This window comes from Mixophyes fleayi, chromosome 6 (genome assembly GCF_038048845.1).
Source record: "Mixophyes fleayi isolate aMixFle1 chromosome 6, aMixFle1.hap1, whole genome shotgun sequence".
NCBI classification, from domain to species: domain Eukaryota; kingdom Metazoa; phylum Chordata; class Amphibia; order Anura; family Limnodynastidae; genus Mixophyes; species Mixophyes fleayi.
In genome coordinates this window covers 71,101,913-71,126,808 of record NC_134407.1, presented here as the reverse complement: position 1 = coordinate 71,126,808, position 24,896 = coordinate 71,101,913, and the positions used below count along the sequence as shown (strand labels likewise).

Sequence of the window (24,896 nt, the reverse complement as noted above, 5' to 3'; positions counted from 1 at the left end):
AGGAAGGGAGAAGGACAGAAATGTGCAGGAAGCTGTTTGGTGGATGTCTCCAAGAGTAAGGTCTGGCAGCGTGAAGAGATAAGCAGCCTTAAACCCCAGCTGATAGCCGGAACATCGTCTCAGATGGCAAACTGGAAATCTCACCCATCAAACTTAGAAGTAGAGCTGCAAAACACAGCTCCTTAAGTCACCCACGTGGTCTGAAGTACCATACTGCTTATTAGAGCTTGTTGGTAAAACTCCCTTTGGCTTATCAATTTAGTGGAGATGCTCAAGATTCTCGAACATGTTCGTCGCACAATCTTCAATGTACACCAATTTGATATTGCTGATTGAAATTTGCACTTCAACTCATTTGAGGTTTGCCGTTCATGGATCGTGTTAAAAAATGTAAAATAACTATAAAATGTTGCCCAATTGCCCAAGATTTTATAGTATTTTTTTTTTTTATTTTAATTTCGAAAAGTAGACAGTACTGTTTTTTGAGGTTTGTAGAAAACTGTAAAAATATATCCCTTTAAGCTCGGTCATGTGCAAACAGGCTCGGGAGAGGGAGCTGTAGAACCTGAATGTATTGCTTGAGCTAATAATAAAGTAAAGGGAACTGAGACTGTTGTGGAGAGAAACCAGTGTGATAATCTGAGGATGTACTCTACAAGGTGCCTGAAACATATCACATTTCCCACCTCTGCTATATATAATATTCTCTAAATAGCAGTACAATGGATCATTCTCACCAGGTACAGGATTTCACACATGAATGTATACTGGTACAGTATATTATAGCATACAGTGGTAAATTGTATAGAAAGCAATATTGATTAATTACTGTGACACAAGTATAACATGCTGTGAGGCCGATAGCGCAGACTGATCCCCTATTCATTGCCCAAGATTAGGTTAGTACACAGTCGCTGGACCTATGCTCCACAATGTGTTCTTGTACCTACGGAAGCTGCCTCTTCTGTCTGCCCCTTGTCCCAACCATAGTAGATACTACCTTGTCAGAGATGCCGAAAACAATTACTAACCCAATTACAGTAGATGTCAGACTATTGAAAAATCTTAGATAAATATCCTAAAGCAATATTCAAAATGTCACTCTCGAATACATTGCATATGGTAATCTGTTCTAGCTTCAAAAAGAGTTAAACATGTTCTCTGCATCTCTGTTTCAGTGCATCCCTATGTGGGTCCTTTTCAGCTATTCCCTATAAATCAGCTACGTCTCTGTGGGATAAAGGAATAACTTCTTTCAAGACCCTGCAGGCTGCAATTTTCAATCAGCCATGTCTCAGCCACAGTGAGAAATAAAACAGCCCAACACTCCCGGGGGAGCCTCACGCTCTGCTTTGGGGGTCCGACAGGGAGATTGATGCCTCATTCCATTCTTTGCTGACTGGCATGTTGCAGGCAGCATTTTAATCTTGCACTGAACACAAGTGTTCAATGGTACAACAAATACATGAATCACCTTTATAAAGAGTGACAGTAAATCTAGTGTTAAGCAGATATACTACAGCAGAATGACCGCCAAATCCTTATTACCCAGAACAGATTCTGATTGAGACTACTACAAACACTTGATTTTCATGTCTTGGTCTTATTTGATGCTTGTAAGCTGGTTATTCCTGGAGAACACAAAGTGGCGTGCCCTAAACACCTCTTATTTGCCATGGGCATATGACTGAGAGAGGCAACATTTGACTTTACAGTCTTTGGCTTGCACTGCATACTGGCACTTGCCGTTCCACAGCAGTTGGAGAGCAAAGATTCCAGGACTAAGCCTGGCATATGATAACAATCAGGTGCCAGGGCATTGCCTATAATTTCTCTGGAATGTAAAAAAGGTAAATTTCTGTGGCTGGCTGGGCATGCTGGGAGTTTTTCCATAAAACCTGGAGATATAAAGGTAACACCCTCCTACTCCTGCTAAGGGGTGTACCTATAAAATCGTTGTGTATCACTTACTTCTTCATGCTGTTAGGACTGACAGCCAATATCATGAACTCGTAGAACAGGCAGGAGAGGTCTTCACCTCTCCTGCAGCCACCTTTCCCGTAGAGCTGTAAGCGCTCACAGGTACTTGGATGCCCCCAGGTGTTAAACTCAGAGTAGTACGAGTTTATAATATCACTGCAGCGCAGGCGAGGGCCTGACAGTAGAAAGAAGCGAAGTCCAGAAATGGGCCGAGATTAAAGGGATAACAACATGCAGCAGAGTAGAGTCCAGGCAAGGGTCAGGGCCAGAAGAAAACAATCGTATCCAGAGAACAGGCAGAGGTCAGGGTCACAAGCAATCCAACGTAATCCAGTAAGCAAGCCAGGGGTCATACACGAAGAGACAATCCAAAATAGCACAGGAGCAGGGAACAAGGAGCAGGTCAGCAACAGGGACTGAAAGCTATAACCAGCAGCTATAACCAGCAGTGAGGCTAAGCCCTCACTGCCTTAAGTAGTAATGTGGCCCAATGAAAATGCAGAGTGCCCAACAGGAACTAATCAGCCCAGGTGGCTAACTCCAACAGCCTCCAATCAGCTATAGGAGGTTGAGCTATAGAGACCTGCGTGCTCGCGCGCAGCTGTTTGACAGCTGGCCAGGCGCGGTGGCAGGGAGACCCGGGTTAGTGCCCAGGCAACCGGGATGCAGAAGGAGGAAGTGACGTCCCGGTCGTCATGGTGATGGCCAGGACGCCCGAGGCAGGCAGAGGCGAACCGCGGCGGCCAGCAGTGGAGCCGCGGCTCGTAACACATGCGCAGTGTCTCTACCAAGTCTTCTTAGTCTGGGTATGTATGGATGTGGAAGTAATGATCACCAGGGGTGACTTAGGACCCCCTGTAACCTCACACACTTCACACAACTCTGACACACGATAAGCTTGTTCTCGGCGCGTGCATGTCCACACTACAACTGTGCATGTGCCAATGGAACGGGAATTGCATTACGTGAATGCGGGAACAGGAATTGATTTACATGAATGCGGGAACGGGAATTGCTTTACATGAATGTCTTTGTTTTTTTACTCCTTTGTGCCTTTTCTCTTTCTTCTCCATGCTTGTCTCTCTTCTCTCTCTTTTTTTCTTTCTTCTCTCTTGCTCTTCACACCCTCGGGGAAAGGGTGTTTTTCCACTATGGTTCCCTCTCTTGGAGGTTTTTTTCCTGTTGTGCGCCAATAACACAAGAGGGTTTATTTTATCTCCTCTATAGTCTGTAGGGAGAGGAAGAGAGAGATGAAAATTATCGGGGTCTGTCTCTCTACCTCTCTATTTTTTTTTTAGTTCACCACCAAATCATTTTTACTTGTAGTCTCGGGCTTCCGACAACAGGGGAACTGTGAAGGGGGGCCGCGGTGTGCACATGCGCGATGAACACGTGCGCACACGTACAATGTTCCACTGTGCATGCGCAGTACATACAGTGTGCGGGCCGATCTCGGAACGTGCATGGTCACACTGCAACTGCCGTTGGCGCATGCGCAGTTACATCACAGAATCCCACTGTGTGTGCCGACTCAAGTCGGCACGTACACATTGGGGAGAGACTTCAGGGGTGATGACATCATCATCCCTGGCCACACACAGCGTTCACTGGCCGCTGGGGAGGCTGGGAGTTTCGGGGTCTAGACTATAAAAGCCAGACCCAGCACTCCCCCTCGTTCTTTCTGCTGCCTGCCAGCGGGACAACGAGCACTACACTACACTACAGAAAATTTACACTACGCTACAGAAAATATACACTAGAAAATATACCCTCGGTAGAGGGGTGGGGACATATAGCATAGTTACACAAAGGTGATACTTATGTGTTATTAGCGTACGCTTTTTCTGGAAAGAGGTTTAGACAGATAACATTGTTTTACTTGGGGCCTAGAAGAAATACAATTAATTACAACGAATCTAGTTTAAAATTTAAAGTTTCTTGGATACTCGTTGTTTTATTTCTTTCTTTAAGAAGGAACAGATTGTCGCACTGAGTGTTTATGAGAAACGTGGATTCACTTTTCGAGGTTGCAACAGTCCTTTGGAAGGGGTCCTGCTGAGAAGAGGGTCTTTCTGGAAGCAGCATTTTTAAGTCTTGGAGGCTTAAGGGGACCGGTATTACTACAGTGAGAAGTAACACTGAACAGAGAACAAAAATGACTTCTGTATCTGGACAGTGTGAATTTTATTACCATTGAGAACTTGTCTTCAAATAGTATGTTTAACCCAGTGATACCTAATAACTACACATCTGCTGAAAATTTAGAACAGGCTTATACACATGATACGCTATGTATTAACAGGAGAACCATGTTCAACAAAAACACTAAACATCTCCAAATGTTAGCTAAATTGGTACATGCTTACGAAGATAGGATTTAGGCATCCAAACATGCTAAGATGTTAGTTAAAAACAAAAAGGGTGCTGATAAAAATTTTCATTGTCAGTGATGCATTGAAAAGGTTAAAAGTGCTTCTATACTTGAAGCAGAATTGGAAGACAAAGATATAGCGAATATAGATAGGGGAAGGCAGATTTGAATGCTCAATTCTCAATTATTAGAGAGAGAAAAATATTACACATATGCTGATAAGGAATTGGCAGAACTGTGTACAGAGATCAATGTATTCAGGGATAAGGTAACATCTAATGAAGTTCTAATTGCTGAATTACAAAGTGATTTAATCAATAGAGCACAGATGATAACCAACATGCAAAAAATAATCAATGAGTTATCACCCTGCTCCACAACACATAATACATCTATGCCTAGAAAGCAGGTAAACAGATAAAAGAAGCAGTGAAAAAGGGAGTATGGGACATAATATGCCCATACTTACTCCTGGGTTAGATCAGAGAGATCCAATATCCTCAGTGGCTGCCCTGGATACCCTGTAGCACACACATTAACTTATTTCCCAACACCCATGGGGAATGGATCTAATGGTCGTGCACAATTTTTCGATGATCAAGTTTTTGGCCTAGGCAGCGGTTGGGAAACTGTACATACCGCTCCTACACCACAGTCACAGTCACGGTAATGGCACAGAACTGCATGTTCCCCATCTAAATTATAGTATGTAGAAGACTCAATTTCTGTTGAATATCCGTAAGGAAATTCCAAAATATCCCATTATAGACTTTCTTACCTCTTGCGATATTTTTGAGGGACACTGTGACAAATTTAGTGTCACCCCAGAACATCGCATGGACTTGTTTAAATTGTGGCTACCCACTCACCTCAATCAGAGGTATGCAGCAACTGGAAAAACTGCTGTAAAAAATGGTCAATTTCACATTGAGGAAGAGAAACTTTCTGTCCTCATGAAATTGACAACTGGTCATTGGGAAGTTACCCCAGAGATCCTATCTAAATTTAAACCAACCATTCACGATGAGCCATTGTCTCTATGTGGTAGGTTTGAAGCCATGTATAGAAAATGTCATCGCTCAGACCCACTGATCAGACAGGCACTTACTTACCTCTTTCCCCAACGGCTCTCCTCTGGTCAAATGCTGCAGTTTCCGATGCTGCCACCATCTTGCCAGGTTCTGTGCATGCGCAGATCCGTCGTTCTCATTCATCCAGGTTCCTTGCTCCAATCAGCTGCAGCTTCTCTATAAAAGGCACCTCCAAAATTGGAGGGTTGCCAGAGCTTCAGGTCTCTCCTTCTGGTTAGACGTGTCCTAGTACTGGCTCCGGCATCTTTGCTTTCCTATTGTGTTCTTGATTCAGAGGCTCTAACCAAGCTCCATAGGATTCCACCAGCAGTCGCCGCTGTAGAACCTCTTTGCTATCTGTGTTCCTGACCCAAAGGTGCTACCAAGCTCCACAGGATTCCAGTAGCAGCAGCTGCTGCAGAACCTCTTTGCTATCTGTGTTTCTGACCCACAGATGCTACTAAGCTCCACAGGATTCCACCAGCACCCGCTGCAGAACCTCTTTTCTATTTGTGTTCCTGACTTAAAGGCACTACAAAGCTTCACAGGATTCCACCAATAGCCGCTGCTGCAAAACCTCTCTCCTACTGTGTTCCTGACTAATAGGCACTTCCTAGCTCCACAAGTCTCCGTCGGCAGCCGCTGCTGCAGAACATCCTTTCCGCTGTGCTCCGACTCATTAGAAACAATCTTTGCTTCAGAAAATCTCCTCCAGCTCCACAGTTTCTTTGTATACTAAGCTCTCCTTCTGGTTTCTCCCGTTGTCCTCTGAGAGGACCATGACCTGCGGTTAGGGAGTAGCCAAGTCCATACTCCCTTGCAGGAGTCCCTGGTGAAAACCTCCCTCTCTGTTAGACTCCGCACCTCAAGGGTAGCACTAAACTAGGCAAACATTTTGGGCGCTCCTAGACCTCTGAATTGTGACAGAAAAGTAACCAAAGATCAAGGTACAGAAGTTTCACAAGGCATGATACACATGTTTGTGGAAAAATTTCCATACGTTGACACAGCAATTCACTTAAGTGCGGCTAAGGAACCAACTCTTGCAGACGCAGCAATGGTTATAGAATAATACAGACAAGATTTGCTGAAAAATAGGAAGTCACTGAAGATCAGGGAATATGTTGTGGTAAATGGCAGACCATAAGATAACCGTTACACAACATATGTGCGCAGACAGACACATATTACCCCTACAGCTCCACCACAGGAGAAATGGGTGAATGTGCAATGTTATGCATGCCTAAAGTTTGGCTATGTAAGACGTAACTGTCCACAAGGTGTTCGCAAAGAGTATATGACTCTGAACACTTAGGCAATAACAATGGCTTTAAAAATAAAGCCTCACGTTAGAGAGTTAGATGTGCAAACACATACCCAGTCAAAACTGCAGCAGCTGAATCAGGTGCAAAAATGTGTGCCGCTTTTAAGTTCACATACTGGCCAAATAGGACAGTCTCATATACAGTCACATAATTCTGTGACTCCACAGACACAGCACTCTTTAGAACAGGTAAACATTTGTGACGTATAGAAAGCACAAGTAGCAGTTCGCACAGCAGATATCCCTATTGGGAATCTTGTGCAACTAGATTGAAGCTTAGGGACCCCTAAGGATCTGGCACCAATATGCAATCTCATATTGGATTACACAGGTAGACCCCACATAACGGGCAGAATAAAAAATGAATTACTGAAAATTATGCTCGATACTGGGGCAGAAATTTCAATCACTGATGTAGAACATGACTTACTGCCAGACAGTGTGTGGTGACTGGATATGATCACCAGAAAGGGGGGGAGGTGAGAGCCCAAAGAATTGAGGAAGTCACTTTGGAAATCAACAATGATTTCACCTTAAAAATTCCTATGTGGTATTATTTAGGTTCTGATAACATTATCGGAACTGATGTAATGACACAGAATAGCTGCATATTAGATCTAGCAAACTGTTTGGCATGGAAGGGCCCACGAAACACAAAGATCGGTGTAATAAAGAAACATCCATACATGAAATTGGTGGAACAGTCAACATAGTTGTACACAAATGGCTAGAGGTCTCACATAACACAGACCTTGAACCTATTGTATACAAATACCCAGAGTTATGGGCTCAAGGTAAGAATGATTGTGGAAAGATGACTGACATTCAGGTGGACATACAAGGACCAGATCCACCACCTAAACGTCAATATTGTCATAAAGGGAAATTCCAAGTGCAATAATCCCTTATGGCCTGTCAAGAAGAAGGAGACTAACACCTGGAGACATAATTGATCTCAGGGTTTTGAATAAATGTCAGCATAGGTGGTAGCGGAGACACCAAACATATTAGCAAGAATAAAAGGCAAAAGTAAGGTATTCTCTACCATTGATGTAGCCAATGATTTATTTTCGATGCCATTGACAGAAAGCTGCCGTTACAAATTTGCGTTCACCGTGCAAGATACGCAATACATGTTTTGCGTATTATCCCAAGGATTTCACAGTAGTCCCACATATTTCCATCAGGCATTAGCAGAGGTACTGAGTGTATTTTCACACCCAGAATGCCTGCTGCAATATGTGAATGATCTACTACTCCATACAGAGACTATGGAGGAACATTTGACACTCCTACAGCAATTGTTAGCCCTCCTTGTACGTGCAGGGCTCAAACTTAGTCTTTACAAAGCAAACCTAGCTAGATCAGAGGTCTTATTTCTGGGAGTCAAGATCGTTCATGGGACAAAAGGTATAATGGTCGCCCGAGTTGAAGCAATGGTCAAATTACCTAGACCAAATACCCTACAAGACTTGTGCTAATTCTTTGAGGGAGCTCATAGAGGATTTTGCTACAAAAGCTAAACCTCTGTATGAATTGCTCAGACGTGAGGAACCTTCATTGAAAGGATGGGTAGAAGCACAGGAAGAGGACATTTCTATGATCTCTTTTCTGCCCCAGTTTTGGCCACTCCACACCCAGAGGGTGAGCTGGCAATTCAGGATCACATTGGTTCAGAGCCCATATCAACAGTCTTATTACAAAATGTAGGATCTGTGACTAGACCACTAGGGTAATTCTCTAGAATTTTTTCTCCTGTGGAAAGAGGTTTTGATGAACGTGCAAAGCAATTGGCTGCAATACATTATACTGTCAAAGTGACTGAACATATTGTAGGGTTTAGACCCCTCACTATACAAACCCCACACTCTCCATTAACCCTTCTACTCCGGGACATGCTGCCTGGTGTCTCTCAACAGAGGTTTGGGAGATGGATAATGAATTTGAGTGGGCGCAATCTCAAAGTGAGTCACAAGGCCAAATATGTATTTTCTCAACTGCTAAACACAGCAGGGACGGAACACGACTGTGGAAAAATGCCATATGTCTTGGTCAAATAAATGATGATGATGATGATATGATGAAACAATGACTTTGTTTAGACAAAGAGCAAATCCGGATGACCGAGTCATCTTTGTTGAAGGGTCTCAGTCTCACACAGATGGGAAATATGTGACAGGTTATGCAGTCTTGGATAAGAATACAGGGCTTCAGAGTCTTGTTAAATTACCTGGTTACCTGTCGGCACAAAGAGTAGATTTGGAGGCAGTAAAGGAAGCCTTACTACTCCAACCTTCAGAACCATGTACTATATATAGTGACAGCTCATATGTAGTTCGGTCTCTGACATTATACTTGGATACCTGCCACATTTTGGACAGCCAGAATAAACCCCCGGTGCACGTTTCAGTGCTCAAAGAGTTATGGGAATGGGGAATGATGCATCCTGAAAAGGCTGCGATCATTAAAGTTCCTGCTCACAAGAAAGGGAATGATCCCCTCATCATGGGTAATAACTCGGCAGATGGAGCGGCCAAACTGGCTGCTTTATCTGGGACTTTCCAAGATCCAGATTGCAAAGAAGTATCATCTTTTGAAGGGATGATACAAACCAAAACTCTGGAAGAAGGCCCAGTGTCATTTGAAGAGGAACAAGCAAAGTATCCTCTTCTTAGACCCCACATTACCGCACCACAAGGTCCCTGGTCAATTAAACAGGGCATTCTGTGTCACACGAACAATGAGGGTTCAGAACCCCTGCCAGTTGTTCCTGCACATCTTCAGGTAGAGCTGACAAGACTCAACCATCAGCAACTCGGACAACCTGGCCGAGATAAACTCATGTCCCTCTTAAAGGACAAATTATACTGGTCAGGGATGTCAAAGACAATGGAAATTGTCACATAACAGTGTCTGGTGTGTGCACAAGTGAACCCCAGAGCTCCAGCTCTCAAGCTGGTTCTATAGCTTGTGTCCCCTGCAGAAGGACCATGGGCTGCCCCACAGATAGATTTTATAGGACCACTACCAGCTGGCATTCGCAATTGTCGGTATGCCTTGGTAGTTGTGGATATATTTTCAAAATGGGTTGAGGCCATCCCAACTGTAAATAACACTACTACTACCACAGCAAGGGTCTTATGAGAACAGATTCTGTCATGCTGGGGAGTTCCCAGGGTCATTGAATCTGATTCGGGAACACAGTTTACTGACAAGATCATGAAAGCCCTTTGTGGACTACTGGACATAAAACAGAGATTTCATGTACCTTGTCATTCCCAGTCAGCAGGAATAATAGAATGAATGAATCGAACAATTAAATCTTGTTTGTCCAAGACACTGTTAGAGAAGGGCTCCTCTTGGGTGACAGCCCATGGGTATTCAGGCAACTGAGGCAACTACAACAGGGATCACTCCATTTGAGCTCATGACTGGTCGCAAAATGCCACTTTGCTTCACCAATGAACCACAGTTGTCAAATCCCATCAAAGAGGCGATTGCCAGAGATGTGTTCTTGAAACAGGTGAAAAATAACCTGAAATAACTACTGCCATATGCAGCCATCTGGCTGAACAAACCCTATCTACAAGGGGAGACTCCCATGCCTCCAGTAGACAGTCTGGTAATGATCAAGACCTTCTGAAGGGCAGGTCCCTGGGATGCAAACTGGGAACTATCCTGTCCTTAAAATCTTGGCTGATACAATGCTAAAAGTACAAAGGCCAATGGCTACAAAGAAAGACTCTCGGAGAAGACGTAAAGTTCTCTGGGTCCACGTTGATCAAGTGAAAACCACGCAAGCCTCCTTAACTCAATAGAGTGCTTCTGTGCGCATTGAGATGGGTAGATTAAGAAATCATACCCCTTCCAAATAATATCCTTATAAAAAAAGGTATTAACTGATCAATGAGAACCATAATGTAAGGAAAGGAAAATCCTAGAGCCCTACCCTGATTACATCTTGTACCGTACATGCAACTAACTAGGCTCAAAGAGGGACACTCCTCTGAGGAGCATATTGTACTCTTTCTCCCACTCTAGGTGTTGATTTAGTGAAGGAGATGGGAAGAACACCAGTGACCCCAGAGAAGCGACTAGGTACCCACTCCTGTGAGGCTTCAGAAAATTCCACTTGGTTTTGGTTCAGAACTGAAGAATTGGCTGCTTGACTCCAGTAAGAAAGAAGACATACTGCAGAAACTCTCTGGGAATCAAGCTACAATCAAGCTGGAACATGAAGCCAAAGTATTCTCTTCTCATTCCTCCTGTAATAGTTCTCAGTATATTGGTATTAGTCATGCACTTTGTTTTAATAAAAGCCTGGCTAAACAACATGGTGAACTGGTATACAGAATGTGATAAAATGTAATTTATCTAATGACTGATTGTTATTTTCTGTTGAATTTATGTATAACACTCTGAATATTTTATGGAACCTTTCAAAGTGTATTTTGTTAACTGACCTGAGTCTTACCTAGGCAAGTGTCAATGGTCTTGTGAAAGTAGTCAGGCCTAGAGAAATCTCTGAGTAGTGTGTGTATGCAGAGGATTTAGACTTAGCGAAGCCGAACGACGAGCAGAGGTGAAACTTCAAGGTCCTGTGGACATTCCGACCAATAGAAGCAAGACACATCATCTGCATTGTTTTACTGTATTCACTGACTGCATATAAGCAGGGGCTCTGGACCTAGTGACCAGTCTTCTTTGACCACAGCCTTCAGTCCTGTTCACTGGATCCAGAGCGCCTGCGATAAATAACGGCTGTACTTGTTTTATTTCGCATTGTTATTCTGCTACTTTTGGCTATTAAATTACTTTGTGCTTTGGAACCACACATCGGGATCTGACAATCGTTATTGGATAGCGACAAAACGTGCATAACAATTTGGGGGCTTGCGGCGGAAGTTACGCTACCGGATGATACGCAAGACCTACGGATTTTGGTTCCTCAGCAAAGGGTGGAGACGCGTCATATACAGGTAAGAACGCAATGTATTCAAAACCTGTTTATCATTCTGTGTTGTGAAACCGAATGTCCGTTTTTGCATTATCTAAGGAGCGCTAACTTGAATCTAGGGACAAGAGAGAAAACTGTCTTTTTATTGTCATTTTGAGTTTAAATGTATTCCATTGCTTAGCGTATGTGTACTTCCTGCATTGCGTATGTGAACTTCTGGTATTGATGCCACGTGTTTAGACAATCGTTTTGATAGTTTGTTATACATCGGCGGTTCCCAAAGTGTGCGCCGCGGCTCCCAGGGGTGCCGCGGCGCTGTCACTGGGGTGCCGCGAGCCAGCCATAGGAAAAAACAAAGAGCACATAAACTTACCAATCCGCGCGGCGCCGGGAACCAGCAGCCTCCTCTCTCCCGCAGCTGTCACTGACGTCGATATTCAGTGACAGCTGCGGGAGAGAGGAGTCTGCCGTGCGGATTGGTAAGTTTATGTGCTCTTTGTTTTTTCCTATGGCTGGCTCGCGGCAGAGGAGTGAGAGGGAGCGTGAGGGGCACAGTGGGGCAGACAGAGGGGCAGACAGAGGGGCACAGCGGGGCAGACAGAGGGGCAGAGAAGTGTGACAGAGGGGCAGACAGCGGGCAGACAGGGGGCACAGCGGGCAGACAGAGGGGCACAGCAGGGCAGAGAAGTGTGACAGATGAGTGTGACAGAGGGGCAGACAGAGGGGCAGAGGAGTGTGACAGCGGGGCAGACAGCGGGGCAGACAGAGGGGCAGATGAGTGTGACAGCGGGGCAGATGAGTGTGACAGCGGGGCAGACAGCGGGGCAGATGAGTGTGACAGCGGGGCAGACAGGGGCACAGCGGGGCAGACAGAGGGGCAGAGAAGTGTGACAGAGGGGCAGACAGAGGGGCACAGCGGGGCAGACAGCGGGCAGACAGCGGGGCAGACAGAGGGGCAGATGAGTGTGACAGCGGGGCAGATGAGTGTGACAGCGGGGCAGAAAGCGGGGCAGATGAGTGTGACAGCGGGGCAGACAGGGGCACAGCGGGGCAGACAGAGGGGCAGAGAAGTGTGACAGAGGGGCAGACAGAGGGGCACAGCGGGGCAGACAGCGGGCAGACAGAGGGCACAGCGGGGCAGACAGCGGGGCAGAGAAGTGTGACAGCGGGGCAGAGGGGCAGACAGCGGGGCAGACTGAGGGGCAGATGAGTGTGACAGCGGGGCAGGCAGCGGGGCAGACAGCGGGGCAGACAGCGGGGCAGAGAAGTGTGACAGAGGGGCAGATGAGTGTGACACAAGTGTGACAGCGGGGCAGACAAGTGTGACAGAGGGGAAGACAGCGGGGCAGACAAGTGTGACAGAGGGGCAGACAGCGAGGCAGACAAGTGTGACAGCGGGGTAGACAAGTGTGACAGAGGGGCAGACAGCGGGGCAGAGAAGTGTGACAGAGGGGCAGACAGAGCGGCAGTGGAGGGGGACACAGCGTGAGAGGGGCAGTGGAGGGGGACACAGCGTGAGAGGGGCAGTGGAGGGGGACACAGCGTTAAAGGGGCAGTGGAGGGGAACACAGCATGAGAGGGGCAGTGGAGGGGAACACAGCGTGAGAGGGGCAGTGGAGGGGAACACAGCATGAGAGGGGCAGTGGAGGGGAACACAGCGTGAGAGGGGCAGAGGAGGGCAACAGTGTGACAGAGGGCAGAGGGGGGGGGACAGCGTGACAGAGGGCAGAGGAGGGGACAGCGTGACAAAGGGCAGAGGAGGGGACAGTGTGACAGAGTGCAGAGGAGGGGGACAGCGTGACAGTGCAGAGGAGGGGGGGCATCGTGAGAGAGGGCAGTGGAGGGGGGACATCGTGAGAGAATGCAGAGGAGGGGGACATCGTGAGAGAGGGCAGAGGAGGGGGGACAGCGTGACAGAGAGCAGAGGAGGGGGGACAGCGTGACAGAGGGCAGAGGGGGCAGTGTGAGAGAGGGCAGTGTGTCTGGATGCAGAGGGGGCATTTTTGCATACAACTAAATAAGTATTTATGTCCTGACCTAAATACTTATTACATTTTTTTGACCCAACTACTTCTAAAACAGGACTGCTCAATAATTATTTTCGAGGGGTGCCGTGAACTACAAAAGTTTGGGAACCACTGTTATACATGCATAGTATAATCACTTGTTAAAGCCTCTGAAACGTTATTACTATTGTTGGGAAGTTTATTTTCTGCGCAGAAAAGGTGTATTGCAACAAATGGGTCAAGATGATCAAAGATTTTGTAAGGCCTTTCCCAACGATAGGTAGTTTAAATTCAGAGGTACTGAATAACGTTAAAGAAAAGGTATGGTTGATTAAATCAACAAAAGTGAGAACTAAACATAATGATTGTTTAAAGTTGTGGCAAATGGAAGGGAACACGTGGCAGAGCAGCGAAAGCACAGCAGAAGTAGGCGTGACGAAAAGCGTGCGCACAGCGGAAGTAGCCGTTAAGAAACGTGGAGAATGATGCGCAAGCACACCCCCGCCACCCTATGCGGTAAGGGGGGTAAGTACAGCCGTTACTAAAAATGATAAAAATGAAATTAACAAGTTATATCCTGTTTTGAGTCAATTTAAAACAAGTGTTTCTGAGGAAGAGGATGAACCCACTGTGATCTCAGCCATTGCCCATACTATTAACATGTTTGAAATACAACACAAGTATGGAAAGGGAGCAGTTCCACCAGCAGGGGCATGGGCTGAGATAGGTGAGAGTAGTGGAGTAACCACTAGGAGAGAGAACATCCAAGGTACTGAGACAGCAGCTTCTGTGATTAATCCTGAATGTAGTGAACCTGCTGGTGTATATGCTGTCCGCACAATAGCAGTTCCTAATGGGAAAGCGAATAAGGATCGTATAGTTCCCATCAGGAATGTAGCAATGCATTGTCCTTGGACCAGATCTGAACTACATTCTATTATGACTGATTTCCCAGACCCTAGAAAAGAGTTGGCCAGATGTCAGAAATTCATTAAAGACTTAGGAAATGCACACAAGCCAACCAATAAAGATTGGCGCGTGGTGTTAAAGGATTGTATATTGGAGGAGGACAAAACCTTAACAGACGAGAATAACCTAGAAAATATAGCTAGAATTATCTCACAACTGGCCCACTATTTTCCTGTAGTAGTGAATTGGAGTAAAATTTTTACTATCAAACAAAAAGATAGTGAAACGGCATCGAATTACTTCACTAGGGCTCTGTCAGCAATAACACGGTTCACTGGGATATCTGACATAAGTGAGGATCCACATCACAGGGAGGTGGCTGTAGGGGTATTAATGGATGGTCTCAGAGAAAATTTAAAGACAAGAGTACAAACCTCATTAATTAATTGGAGGGGCATCACAGTAGATTCCCTTAAGGAGTCTGCTGTGGAGCATGACAAAATATTTTTAGGGAGAAAGAAGAGAAAAGCAATAGCTTAATGACAGTGAGTATACAAGCTCTAGAGGGAATGCATACAGGACCACCAGCATACAACCCACATGACAGGAGGCCTAGAATACTGAGATGTTACAATTGCGATTAACAGGGACATATCAGGAAGGATTGCAGAAAGGAAAGATACTGTACACCTAGAGGAGGGTCACATAGATACCCACCAAGAAGAAATTCACATAGGATAGAAGACTCACACCTACCTGAGCATGTTATAGCAGCAAATGCTGCGTGGGAAAACGATAGTCAGCGCTAGGGGTCAGGTCATACCTGTAGTCTACAGCCAGTGAGATGTTAACTGAGAGTCTGAGGGAAGAACCTACAATGATAGTTGACATAGCTGGTAGGAAACAAGCTTTTCTTGTACATACAGGGGCGGCCAGATAAGTGATAACTTCTCCTTTTAATCTACAGGTAACTAGCAAAACTATTCTAGCTATGGGGGTGACGGGGAGAGTGTTACATTACCCTTTAACTAAACCCACAGAGTTTACTATCGGGCCTCTGCATACCAAGCATTCATTTCTCTTGGCTGCAGCAGCTCCTACTAACTTACTAGGAAGGGATTTGTTGTGCAAAATGGGATGTGTCATATACTGTACCCCTGGTGGTGTATTCCTAGTTATACCAGAGAAGGTCGCACTTGAGGTACAGGATATATTGGACACCCCACAAAGATTAATGTTACACTCTACCGTTATAGAACAAAGTCCATCTCAGGTAAAGGGGATGTTGCTGGAAATACCAGGTTCCCTATGGACCAAAGATGGAAAGGACACTGGATGATGGCAAATGTAGCTCCTGTGATGCTAAATCTGAAAAAAATGGTAGGATAGCTTCAAAAATCCCACAGTATCCATTAAAACCGGAGGTGGAATTAGGGGTGTATCCTGTTATAGAGATGCTGTTGCAACAAGAGATTTTAATTTAAACATCCAGCACAGCAAATAGTCCCATTTTCCCTGTTAAGATAAGTGGGGGGAGGGGCTATAGATTAGTCCAGGACTTAAGGGGAATTAATAAAGTTGTTGAGAGCCAATTCCACGTAGTGCCCAATCAAGCTGTCATCCTCATGCAGATTCCACCGTCTGCTAGTCACTTTACTGTCATTGACCTTTGTTCTGCCTTCTTCTCAGTCCCTCTTCACCCTGACTGCCAATACTTTTTGAATTCTCCTATAGGGGGGTGCAATACACATGGACTAGACTTCCCCAGGGGTTCATTGACAGCCCCAGTATTTTGTTCCAAGCCTTACATGACTGTTTACAATCCTTCCAGCCAAGCAATGGGTCTGTTCTGATTCAATATGTGGACGATTTGTTGTTGTGCTCTGATTCTTTTTTGTCATGTTTACAAGATAATAAATTGTTGTTACTTCATCTCTCACAAACAGGGCACAAGGTTGCAAAGGACAAGTTACAGCCATGTCAGACTAAGGTTAAATACTTAGGACATTGTCTCACCCAGGGGCTAAGATATTTGACAACGGACAGAATTGAGGGAATACAACACATGACTCTGCCGCAGAACCAGAAGCAAATCTGTACTTTCTTGGGGATGTGTGGATACTGTAGATCCTGGATCCCAGGTTTTCCTATTCTGGCATTACCATTGCAGGAACTAGTCTCTTCCTCAAAACCAGAACATGTCGTACACACAGAGGAGTCAGAGCAAGCGCTCTTTAATCTTAAAGAGAGTCTGACTAAAAAACCTGCATTGGGAATACCTGATTATGAAAAGCCCTTTGAGCTATACTGTACGGAAGCTGATGGTTGTGCAGCAGGTGTCCTCACTCAGAAACATGGTGACGCTAACAGACCGGTACTACAGTGCACAATTGGACACTGTGGCAAGATCACTCCCAACATGTCTAAGAAGTGTAGCAGCAACTGCTCTTCTGGTAAGTAAGAGCGAGGGCGTAGTATTAGGACATGATTCAACTGTCTATACACCTCATGCGGTGTCAGCTCTGTTGAATTCAGCTCAAACCAGACATGTCTCTTCAGCTAGGTTCACAAAATGGGAACTAGCTCTGATGGCACCCTCAAACATCACCATCAAACTATGTAGCACTTTAAATCGAGCTACATACCTTCCATATGTGCCTCAAGATCCACAAAGGGTGGGAGGTGAGGAGACCCTGGTTGGTGATGAGTTTTACAAGAATACTGATACGCATGAGTGTAGGGAATATCTGAACCAGATTTTTACTGCAAAGCCCGCCATACGTGACACCCCCTTAGAAAATGTAGATTTTACGTTTTATACAGACGGGAGTTGTCATAGACAGGTGGAGACGGGAGAACTATGTACTGGTTATGCTGTTGTAGACAATCAGGATGTTGTAGAAGCCGGACCCCTTGGCCCAAGTGGCCGAACTAGTAGCATTAAGGAGAGCGTGTGAGTTGGCAAAGGGTATGTCAGCTAATATATATACTGACTCTAGGTACGCCTTCGGGGTAGTGCACGATTTTGGGGCCCTTTAGTGTCTTAGAAACTTTACGACAGCAGCATGCACGCCAGTGGCACACTCACAACACATAAAAAGACTTTTGACAGCAATACAGTTACCCAAGACAGTAGCCATCATAAAATGTAAAGCCCACACTTCTGAAGAAGACCCTGTGTCATTGGGCAACAACAGGGCGGACGAAGCTGCTAAATGGGCAGCAGGGCAACCTATAGTTGTATTGGCAAAAACGATAATGGTTTTTCAGACATTAGACATGCAGAGATTGATTGAAATGCAAGATTTGTGTTCCCTACAGGAAAAAGCGGTCTGGAAGGCGAAGGGATGTGCTCAAGAGTCCTCGGGACTCCGGAGAGATGGACAAGGTAGGACTGGGGCTCCCAGAGCATACTACCCAAGCCTGTCTGAGGCAGCACATGGTCTGACTCATCTTGGTAAGGAAGGTATGTGCAAACTAGTGAGAGCATACTGGTGTGCACCTGGTTTTTCTTCTCAGGCCGGTAAGAAGGCAATGTCATATCTTACTTGTTTGAGGAAAAATGTCGGGAAAACTATACCAACTGAGCCATCCCTCCTACAGACGGACCTTTTCAGGTAATGCAAATTGACTATATCCAATTACCACCCTGTAGGAATTTCAAATATGCAATATTTAAGAGAAAGGTCAGTACTTTTCCTCTTAAAAGCACAGACACATAAAATTCAAGTTCATTAGTTCATTCTCTTGAACTAATTGGTAATATAGGGTTTTTGTTAATTATTACTTCGACATATCACACTGTTTTTTTCCACACAACAACAACACCACTTTGTTTTACTCTCCAACGCAAAGTTATTTTGTCTCCAGCCCGAGTACCATAAAATACACAAATGAAAAGATCTACGGTTTTTACTGATAGAGGAAACGATTCATGAATAAGGCTCTGGGTTTAAGTAATAATGTTTAATAATGGAAGTCAAGATCATAAATGTTATATACTTTAAAATAAGATAAAAGTATCAATGTTAATCGGGTTGTTCACATTTTTCCACTCCTGAAACACATACAAACCGTTTGGGACAATCATTTAAGTGCTCGGGGTACAGGTAGAGACATTTTGGCAACATTTATAAAAATAGAAGCACAAAAAACAGAAGAGAAGAAAATTAATGGGCAAAAAATAAGTGTATTGTTTTAACTTAAAACAATACATTTATTGACACAGACACCTATCTCTATCCATAGCTATTTTAAACAAGTATTACAAGCTGTAACAAACAAATCTGACAATAAAGCAGGAAGGAGCTAGGAGCCGCCGGTGACGTTTCGGATTGCCGTATGCAGCTTTAATGTCACCTGTTGCCCATCGCTGCACTGGATAGACCAGTCTGTTCTTTACCTTCTTCATCTATATTTTTACGTTTTTTTTAAGAGCTTCTGATGCATACAGAATCTCATGGGTCACTTGTTGCTAGTAAATAGAGAGGCTGCATGCGTACGATAATATGTGCAACTCCAAAAATTCGTCTTCTGTCTTCAGATCCTCTTAGGTCATTTAGAGGTCACCGTTCTGCCAGAAAAACGTTCTCTGCTGCCTCCTAAAACAGGAGCAAGGTTATCCTTCAATGTCACGTTAATTTCTGTTTCACAAGGAGGAGGTAGATGAAGAAGAGGAAGATCTGCTCCCCCCCTTCATCACTGTGCCATGCTGCTCCCCCCCTTTTTTCACTCACACTGTGCCATGCTGCCCCCTCTTTTTTCATTCACACTGTGCCATGCTGCCCCCCCCCTTTTTTCATTCACACTGTGCCTTTCTCCCCCTCTTTTTCCTCACACTGTGATTTTCTGCTCGCTGTCCTCCCCTTGCTTCCGTTCCTTTCTATTGGATTCTTTCGTCTCTTTACTTCTCTCTTCTCTTCTGACTTGCTTGCAGGCTTCTCTCTACACTGCTACTCACTGAATATCGGGCATGACTTGATGACGTCACGCCCGACATTCAGTGTGAACAGAGCATAGAGGAGGGAAGACGGGCGCCGGCGCCGCGATAAAGTATCAACTATTTAGCATAATTGTTTACCCTATTTTCCTGCAAATTGCTCACCTTTATGAACGTAATTGACCTTGTTAATAGGATAACACTACTATTCTGTAGTTTCACCTACTATGTCTTCTATTTCTTGGCATCAGGCACTGCTACATAAGCTACAGAAAACACAATTGTATATTTAAATACAATGCAACTACATTGCTTGCAGCACAGTAAAAAAGTGACAAAGATGATAACTGTAGCTCTAGGCTATATAATGGAACCTTATAGAATTTTGTATTCCTGCATTAAAGGACTACCAAAGTGAAAAAGTTAAAAGTGCTATATCTCACATACTTTCCCATGCTTTTATTAAACACAGCCTTCAAAAAGGGACATTTATGACCAAAAAATGATCTTTATTAAATGTTGAGTGTATAAGTGTGTATATCTATACCTATCTATCTATCTATCTATCTATATCTATCTATCTATATATTTATATCTATATCTATACACACACACACACACTGTTGATGTCCTTTAATATTCAGTGTGATTCACATGTGGGATAATGCGGAATATGAGGCTATTAAAAAGTGATGTGACAATATAAAAGCAGGAGGTTGCAGGAATATATTTCAAAGTAGGGCTGCATTATAGCTGTCACAAAGTTGTCTTCTCTTCATTTGTGACACATCTTTGGGTGGAGCTAAATAAATTGTAGACCAGGGAAAGTAAAATGGAGGAAGAGAGGAATAAACCAGACGTTAGTTATTATATAAATGCAGTAGGACTTATTTACAAGCATTTAGGACCACAGTTTGCACTAAATCATGGCAATCAGACACCAGCTTTCACTGCATACTTGCCTACCGTCCTGAAACTAACAGGAGACTCCGGAAATTTGGGTACTTCTCAGCGGCTCCCGTTAGAGTAGGACACCCTCCCTGATCCATCCCCCTTCTAATGAGGAAGCGAGAACATGGGGACACCAACTCACAACTGGCTAGTGTGCACATTGAATTTCAGTACCTATCTCATGTAATAGGGAATAAGAACATTCTTGTTTCTGTTAATGGCTTAGTATGAAGAGTCGGCGATGCCATTAGTTTATCTAGACATTAATCAGACAGACGTGCTTAGTCGTTAAACTGCTTCCATGATGACTTTACGGTATTCATCATCAATCATCATCAACATTTATTTATATAGCGCCAGCAAATTCCGTAGCGCTTTACAATTGGGAACAGACATTGATAAAACAATACTGGGTAATACATACAGACAGAGAGGTAAGAGAACCCTGCTCACAAGCTTACAATCTATAGGACAATGGGAGTTAGAAACACAAGGGCATGGGCTACATCATATTGCAAAATGGACTGTGTGTGTTGCAATGTTGGTCAGAGGGTTGTTGTCTTGCGTTAGCAGTATAGAGGATGGTAATAGGGTAATCTAGGGAAATTAAGATGGTGGTTGAGGAATATCATAACCTTGTCTGAAGAGGTGGGTTTTCAGTGAACGCTTGAAGGTTTGAAGACTAGAGGAAAGTCTTATTGTGCGTGGGAGGGAATTCCACAAAGTGGGTGCAGCCCGGAAAAAAACCTGTAATCGAGAATGGGAGGATGTGATGAGAGTGGAGGAGAGACGTAGATCTTCTGCAGAACGGAGGTGTCGAGTAGGGAGATATTTTGAGACAAGTGAGGAAATGTATGTCGGTGCAATTTTGTTGATGGCCTTGTATGTTAGTAGAAGAATTTTATATTGGATTCGTTGAAATACAGGCAGCCAATGTAGAGACTGACAGAGTGGCTCAGCAGAGGAATAACGGTTAGTAAGCAAAATCAATCTAGCCGCTGCGTGCAAAATAGATTGTAGGAGTTCAAGTCTGACTTTGGGAAGACCAGTAAGGAGGGAATTGCAATAGTCGATGCGGGAGATGATGAGTGCATGAATTAATGTTTTTGCGGTGTCTTGTGTCAGATATGTGCATATTCTGGAAATGTTTTTTAGGTGTATGTAACATGATTTAGATATAGAGTTGATGTGGGGAATAAACGACAGTTGTGAATCAAGGATTACACCTAGGCAACGAGCTTGCGGGGTGGGATTTATGGTCATGTTATCAACAGAAATAGAAATGTCAGGCAGGAAGCTTCTGTTTTTGCGTGGGAATATTATTAATTCAGTTTTTGAAAGATTGTGTTTGAGTTAACGAGATGACATCCAAGATGAAATGGCAGAAAGACAGTCAGTAACGCGAGACAACACAGATGGCGAAAGATCAGGAGAGGATAGATAAATTTGTGTATCATCCGCATAGAGATGATACTGAAATCCAAAGGAGCTTATTTGTTTTCCAAGAGAAGTGGTGTAGATAGAGAATAGCAGAGGACCCAGGACTGAGCCTTGTGATACTCCAACTGATAAAGGAAGCGGAGCAGAGGTGGATCCAGAGAAATTAACACTGAAAAAGTGATTAGATAGGTAGGATGAGAACCAGGATAGGACAGTGCCTTCAAGACCTAGGGATTGTAACGTTTGTATGAGAAGAGAGTGGTCAACAGTGTCAAATGCAGCAGAGAGATCCAGGAGAATTAAAAGAGAGTAATGGTTATTATTTTTTGCTGTGATCAAATCATTGACAACCTTGGTCAGCGCAGTCTCTGTGGAGTGTTGAGTGCGAAAGCCTGACTGAAGAGGATCCAATAGGTTGTTTGCTGTAAGAAAGTGTGTGAGGCGAGTGTAGGCAATTCTCTCGAGAAGCTTGGAGGGGCATGGGAGTTGGGAGATGGGGCGGTAATTTACGAGAGAGGGTCAAAATTCTGTTTTTTTAAAATGGGAGTAATCACTGCATGCTTGAATAGTGATGGAAAAATACCAGTAGAAAGAGATAGATTACAGATTTCAGTTAGAGGGGGAATGATATGGTATTGATATTTAATATGCATTATGCAAATGAAAAGTAAAGATCTAAAGCAAAGACAGGCCACCTGTGACTCTCTGGTTGTAGAGGTAGGACATGCTGATTGCCTGTCCCTGATAATTTCTTATTACAATGCGGTATAATTTTTCAAACAGTTCCTCTAACATGACATTCTTCTTCCGCTATGCGTTTCTGCAGAACCTCCATTGTCTCCAGAATACAATTCGGGTTGCTTACCTTCACTTATAAAAACCTCTTTAATGCCTTCCCCTCCTACATTTTCGACATCGAGAAATGCTGCCCTACTCGCCCACTATCTTCTGTCAATGACCTTCACCTCTCCTCGTCTCCTATCACCACCTCACACTCCTGACTTCAGGACTTTGCCCGCGCTGCTGCCCACATAAGGAACTTAGTCCACCGCCCGACCAGACTTGCCCCCAACCTTTGAATGTTTCAAATGCTACCTCAAAACTCACCTTTTCACATAGGACAATACAAAGCAATGCACCTCTGGACACTGTGATGTGACTCTTCCAGTAAGTACAATAATTGGGGAGCAGTCTCTGTAATGAGAGGAGTGGAGAAATTTAAGGTTTTGTGCAGTCGGGGGTCTGGCTGGAAGGAGGGTCTATACAGCAAGGGGCTTCTGTTAAATTCGAGCTATCTGTGCATTTAGGGGGTCTATGTATTTGAGAGGCTGTGTGTAATTGGAGGAGTGGTTTGTTCAATTTGGCTGCCAATAAATGGGTCTAAACATCTGTTCAATTGGGTCTTTGCAAAGTGTCTAGAAATCGGGAAAGAGAAAAGTGTGATTGATGCAATGAGGTAGGTGGTCTGAAAAATGAACTCTGTTGGTCTGGGCCCCAAAACTACTACCGAGCCGAGGGTCCAATATTGCATTAATCTGGCTCTGCCTCTATCAGACTTCTCAGACTGTGATAGCAGGAGGAAAAACTCTGTGGCACATATTACTGGGTGCATTCTCCTGCGGGCACTATTTGAGGAGGGGGAGACTGGAAGTAATGTCACTCTCCTGTATCTCGCCCTTACTGTCTCTCACTGTCCCTAACATAATGACTGCAGCAGTGACTGATCTCATAGTGTTACTATACTGAGAAGGGAAATGTAGGCTGGGGCTTGGCAAGTTCATATTTATAGCGTACATTTATAAACGTTACTAATAACGCTTTCATATAAAGTACACGCACTTTAGGGTTACTTTTTCATGAAATTAATCTCTGTAAATATCCTATCACTTGTAGGTTGTTTGAAAGGTAAGCATTGCTCCAAAAAGTGCTACCTGATCTTTCAGGACTTTGAAAACTACGCGACAGCACAGCAGCAGCTTTGCCACAGCCGAGGGGGAAACCTGGCAATGCCCATAGATCAGCAAGAATTTGCAGCTCTAGCACAGTACATTCATGACTCATTCTTTCCTTTCAACTGGCCCATCTGGATCGGGCGGCCTTTACTTGTTTGAGAACGGGCATCGTGTTTCCTACTTCAATTGGTACAAGGATCACTTGGTGACACAGCCAAACGTCGGCATCTTGGAGAACTGAGTGTCTATCTCTTTGGACGATGGAAAGTGGTGGGATAATGACTGCTCCAGGAGAATGTACTATGTCTGCGAGTATTGAGAGAAGAGTAAGGAGTACTGCTTGTACTATCTATGATTTAATGTCAGATGTTGCATAGTTCATACCTCAGGTACTTGTATTAATGCTTCTAGTATACAATATCTTGTTCAACTGACGACCCAATGAGTTAATGTTTGAGAAAGTAATGGGACATTCAGGGGCAAAATTAGCAAGCTGCAGGTTTGAAAATGTGGAGATGTTGCCTATAGCAACCACACAAAATTTTCCCCCAGCACACTGCTATAGCCAGCAAAAGACCTGCCATTTCTACTGTAGATAAAAATGCAAAAGTCTTAGTTGCACACATTATAGCAACCAATCAGATTCTAGTTATCATTTATTTAGTACATTCTACAAAATGATAACTAGAATCTGATTGGTTGCTATAGGCAACATCTCCACTTTTTCAAACCTGCAGCTTGATAAATTTACTCTTCAGTATCCATCTATAACATGTTTATTACTCCTCAAGATTATATCTGTGAATTTAAATAGTTTTAATTAATTGGGGATAAGCCTTTCTTATTCAGGGGACCAGTCTTCTAGGATATGCTGTTTTCATGGCAACCTGTGGCCTCTCTGCTTCGCCTACTGGATATTTAGAGCATGACAGGTTAATGCAGAGAGATCTAGAGATATGCTGTTTTGTCCTTATTGAGGTTCATCACTGCAGGTACA

At 44.1% G+C, this 24,896-nt stretch overlaps 1 pseudogene; it reads left to right on the top strand.

Moving 5' to 3' along the window:
• The first annotated feature begins 9,184 nt into the window (after positions 1-9,184).
• On the top strand, positions 9,185-24,408 carry LOC142095341 (uncharacterized; annotated as a pseudogene).
• Positions 24,409-24,896: the final 488 nt, after the last annotated feature.